We start from the raw sequence: 6,000 nt of genomic DNA on the forward strand, positions 1-6,000 counted from the left end.
TGGATCATCTCTGGAGGAAAAAGAGGATCCTTTTTGACTGTGTGTAGATGGCGAGCAGGCAGGAGCTGTGGAAGAGCATGCTCACAGTTCTGCCTCAACGACACAGCCAGTCTTCTTTACCTTTCTGTACCTTCCTCTAGGTTACGAATGTGCTTCTCTTGGGTAGATGTGTACACTTAGTATTTGTTACATGGAGGAAAATACAGGAAGGAGCAAAATTCTCAATTTGATAGAATTCTGGGGAAACAGGGAAACAGTCAGTTCCTTCTAACAAAGGTATACCTACTAGAAGATGTTGTGTGCAAATCCAGAGAGGAATCTTGGCCCAGTGAAGAAGCAGGCAAATTATCCCCTTAGGGCTGAGATCTCCTAAACTGGGATTATACCCAGCTCCATTACTTGGTGTGGAGAGTGATGTGAGATACATCTTGTAAGCTGTTTAGCCTAGTTCCTGGAAAATAATAAACAGTGAACATTGAGTGCAATTATTGTTATTGGTACATGTGTATTCATTCATTCTCAGTTAAACTTTATCATACAGCTCATGGTGAGAGTTCATGTAAGGTACAGTCTGTAAGAAGAAACATGGCTGAGTTGTTGATCAGGACTTCAGGAGTGCCACTGTGAGTCTTTGACAACTGCTTTTGTTAATTATCAAGGACATAGTGCTAAGAAACTTTCTTCTCTAAAGCCTTTGTCATTTGAAATCAGGTCGATAAAAATGGAACATCAAACTATTGTCTATATGAACTGAACCACATGGCCCAATCTGACCAATGGAGAAGTAACTTCAATATCCCCCTCAATTGCAGAGCTCTAGATGTGGGAATTTTGCAACAGCATTCTACATTTGTCTTCCCTTTGAGGGACCTGAATCAGCTTCTTAGGCCAAGCTTACTGCTAACTCTTTGGCATACAAACTGGCTGTGCTAGAGTCTCTCCAGCCCAGCTTCATTAAGTTTTACCTAAATTCACCCCTCCCCATAGCAGCCCTGTCTGGTCCTGTGTTTGGCTCCATGTCTCTTGGCTCCTGGGGTGTGCAGTCTCCCTTGCTGCACCAGTCAGGAAACCTGACTTCATGTTAATGTCCTCCCCCTGTTGGGCTCCGTCAAAAGAAATTTTACCTTCATCCAGTACTTGTAATCCCATCTCAGAAAAAAGCCCACATCTCCCTCTCACTCCCACAGTCTCCAATACAGAGTGCTCACAGTGTGTGGGCTAAGCTGATATTTTGGGTTCTAATGTTTACAAGAAACAATCTCTTTTAATAACCCTACTGTTTTTGCTTGCATTACAGGAAATTTTGAACACACATAAGAATTGAAAGAAAAGTATAAGAATTGAAAGAAAAGCTCGTTCAGTGGCTCATGCCTATATTCCCAGTGCTTTGGGAGGCCAAGGCAGGATTACTTGAGGCCAAGGGCTAAGATAATACCACTGCTCTCCAGCCTGAGCAACAGAGAAAAACCCTATCTCATAAAACAACAACAAGAACAACAAAAAGCATAATAAGTTCACAAATCCCCCTATTCAGCATGAAAAATTATCATGATTTTCCAATCATGTTTCATCTAGTCTATAGCTTTTTCTTTTTTTTAATGAAATGTTTCTAGAGAAATCCAATCTATCATATGATTTTATCCTAAGTACTTCAGTATTCATCTATAACTGATAAGCATTTTTTCTTTTTTTAGCGAATCATTCAGCCATTGTTACAAAGACAGAATTAATAACTATTCCCTGTCAATATTTAGTGTCTAGTCTATATTCTAAATTTCCTGTACTGTCTAAAAAATAGTTTTTAACTGTTGATGTCTCTGAATCAGGATCCAAAGTCCACATGTGACTTTCAGAGATTCTACCACTAAATTTAGTATCTTATCTCTGTAACTGCCACTCTTTCTCACCTAGTTTTCATGCCATTAAGTTATTGGAGAAATTAGATCAATTGCCCTGTAGAATGTCCCACCAACACATTTGGTGTTGTCTAACTTGTTTCTCCATCTATCTGCTGTATTTCCTATTAAACCAAAGGGCAGATCTGGAGACTTGCTTCAATTCAGCTTGAATGACTTGGGAATGATGCTTGAGAGGGGTGCGCTGTATTCCCTCTGCATTGCCATCGTTTCTTGTTAGTGATGGTCTTTAGGATGCACGAGTGAGTTCCTGTGTTGTCAGCCTGATCCCTCCACTGTGTGGTCCCCACAGCCTCTCTCCTGACATTTGTGGTCAAGATCCATTATTTGACTAGGTGCTGCAAAATGAAACAAACAAAAAAAAGCAAAACAAAACCATTTCCTAATTCTGTTATTCTACTTGTATTAGCTTGTAGTCTTCTACAGAGAAGGAATTTCTCCTTTTAACTATTTGTGTACCCTGAAATCAAAGTTTATTCGGAAAAAAGGTTTCCTTCTTTGTATGTATTTTTAGAATAAGGGGTCAGTGGTCTAGTCAGCTTTGTGTTTGTTCTAGGATGTTTGTGAACTCAGGAACTTCTGTGGATTTGCCATGCATCAATCCTCTGCAGTCTTCTTCCTGATGCTTAGATTGTTCCGTTTTAGGACACAGTGGGATACCCTTCAGGTTGTCCCTTTTGTCCTCTTGACCTTGTCATGTTAGTTTTTGCTATTTTCTTTGCAGAACAGGATGTACCAACTTATCCATTTCTGGTCTCAGACTTGGGATCAGGCCTCTCTCTAAGGCACCCTGGTTCCTGCGGGGCAGTGGCGCTCATTGCTAGAGTTTCAGTAGTTTTGATGTAACATTTTGGTCATTTTTATTTCAAAATCAATAAGGCAAATAAAACAAAATTTAGAAAGTTTATAAGTTTCAATTTATAAGTTTCAATTCATAAGCTTGATCCTTAAAGTTATTCACCATAAGGACTTTATCAATTGGCTGAGTTGTCTCCAGGACAAACCCAATGCTAAACATGCTTTCTAAGTCTAGAGACTTTTTACCAGGGAGGAGGCATCCCATAAAGCCCTTGTTTAATCCCACCACATACTGCTTCCCCAGCCTGTGATGCAGTTAAGATGCGTTTGCAGGATGGACAATGGCTTCCTTGCTCTGGGGGCCAGGGTCATGCTATTTTTCTCACTGTTAAATAGCACCGACAAAGAGTCTGGAGACAAATGCCAGCAGGTTATTTGGGCTTGTCCTTTGAGTGCATAAGGTGTAAAATTTTCTGGGACACCGTATTAGTCAGGGTTTTCTAGAGGGACAGAACTAATAGGATACATATATATATATATATATATATATATATATATGTATCCTTTTATTTATGTGTTTATTAAGTGTTATATATACTTATATAGTTTATAATATAAACATATATAGTTTACTTATATAATACTTGTATAGTTTATTTAAATATATAATATAGTTTATTATATAATGCTTTCATAGTTTATATGTTTAAAGTATTACAATATATAATACTGTATAACTAATAGGATAATATATAACTTATATATAACTAATAGAATATATATATCCTTTATATATATACTATATATATATATATATATATATATATATGGTGTTTATTAAGTATTAACTTACACTGTCACAAGGTCCCACAATAGGCTGTCTGCAAGTTTGAGGAGAAAGGAGAGCCAGTCCAAGTCTCAGAACTGAAGAACTTGGAATCAGATGTTTGAGGGCAGGAAGCGTCCACCATAGGAGAAAGACATAGACTGGGAGTAGACCAGTCTCTTCTTTTGACATTTTTCTGCCTGCTTTATATTCACTGGCAGCTGATTAGCTGGTACCCACCAGATTAATGGTGGGTCTGCCTCTCCTAGCGCACTGACTCAAATGTTAATCTCCTTCGGCAATACCCTCACAGACACACCCAGGATCAATACTTTGTATCCTTCAATCAGGTGGATACTCAGTATTATTAACCATCACAGACACATAGAGGGAAGTCATCCCCCTAGCTAGTTACAAACCTGTGTTTCTACATCCCTCTTCCTCTCCACCATCATGTAACATACCAGATGTAGAGGAATTCTTACTCCAATTAATTTTAAGATATTTTAGATCCTGTAAATTAAAGTCCAATTACAATAGAACCCTTAAGTGAGTTTATAGAGCAGATGCAATTGCAAAAGCTTTTAAATTTAAAATGGAGACATTAACCTTATGTTTGAAACCTCTACATTATCAACAGAAGAGTTAAACAGTGGGAGGTAGGGAGTGAGATGGTGGTATTTTAATGTCTTCACAGGTTGCTTTCCCTCCTGGTTCCACCACAGCTAACAGAGGTTTACAAGGTGGGGTGAAGCAGGAAACCTGGTTGTCACTGTGTTTCCCAGCTGGCTAGGTGCCTGGCTGAGAGTCACCGGCTGTAGCATCCTTTCCTTCAGGCCATGGTTCTGCCTAAGAGTAGTCTGAGAACCCTCATGCCAGCCCCTACTTTCGAGATACTTGTACGTCTTTCAGGAGGAGCACCCACTGGCGATGTTACCTGTGCCAAGTCACTTACCCTCACTTCATGTCGGTTTTCTCAACAGCATTATAAACTAGATGGGTCTTCCCAGCTTAAAAAGTCTATGGGTTTAGGTCAACTCAGGATAAATATAACACATACGCCATGCAAGGTGTAGTGAAGGCACAGCTAATAGGACATGACAGCTGCCTTCACTGGTTTCTTCTTCCCTGCCTCACATTAATAGAAAAAGCACTTCAAAAGCTTCCGTTTTGTTCAGATGTCAAGAGAAATGGCAGTGAATTTCAGTTTCAGGGTGGCCTCGGCACCTCCTGAACTCTTGTGAACTATTTTCCTTCACGGATAGGCTAGCGCCCCTGCAAGGGATTGCTCACATGACCTACTGGAGAGATGCAGGCAGCAGCAGTCCCATCAGAGGGGCATCGTTGTGCTGTGTGCACGGCCAGGGCACACTCGGTCAGCCTAACCAGAGTGGAGCGAAACGGTGCAGACTGTCAGCTCTGAGAGCCTGTGTGAATTTGTGATGCTGAAATGGGATTTGGAGGTTGCACAACCCATAATACTAAGGTTGTCATTAGAAACACTGAGGTGAGGCCAAGTGTGGTGTCACATACCTGTAATGGAAGCACTTTGGGAGGCTGAGGTGGGTAGATCACTTGAGGTCATGAGTTCCAAATCATCCTGGCCACCATGGTGAAACCCTGTCGCTGCTAAAAATACAAATATTAGCTAGGTGTGGTGGCATGCACCTGTAATCCCAGCCACTTGGGAGGCTGAGGCAGGACTGATTGAATTTAGAAGGTAGAGGTTGCAGTGAGCCAAGACCATGCCACTGCACTACAGCCTGAGCAACAGAACGAGACTCTGTCTCAAAAAAAAAAAAAAAAAAAAGAAAGAAAGAAAAGAAAGAAAAGGAAAGAAAGAAAAAGAAAGAAAGAGAGAAAAAGAAAGAAAGAAAAGAAACACTGAGGTGGATCTGATCCTCTGTATGTGTGATGGTTAATACTGAGTGTCAACTTGATTGGATTGAAAGATGCAAAGTATTGATCCTGGGTGTGTCTGTGGGAGTGTTGCCCAAGGATTTTAACATTTGAGTCAGTGGGTGGGGGAAGGCAGACTTATCCTCAATCTGAGTGGATGCCATCTAATCAGCTGCTGGTGCGGCCAGAATATGGTGGTGGCAGGTAGAAAAACATGAAAAGACTAGACTGGCTTCACCTCCCAGCCTACATCTTTCTCCCATGCTGTATGCTTCCTGTCCTTGAACATCCAAGTTCTTCATCCTTGGGACTCAGGCTGGCCTCCTTGCTCCTCAGCTTGCAGATGGCCTATTTGCGGGACTGATCTAGTTTGGCTCAGTTTCCCCACCCAAATGTCATCTTGAATTGTACTCCTGTAATTCCCATGTGTTGTGGGAGGGACCTGGTGGGAGACAGTTTGAATCATGGGGATGGTTTCTCCCACATTGTTCTCCTGGTAGTGAACAAGTCTCATGAGATCTGATGGGTTTATCAGGGTTTCCGCTTTTGCATCTTCCTAAT

This window comes from Saimiri boliviensis, chromosome 1 (genome assembly GCF_048565385.1).
Source record: "Saimiri boliviensis isolate mSaiBol1 chromosome 1, mSaiBol1.pri, whole genome shotgun sequence".
Classification (NCBI taxonomy): domain Eukaryota; kingdom Metazoa; phylum Chordata; class Mammalia; order Primates; family Cebidae; genus Saimiri; species Saimiri boliviensis.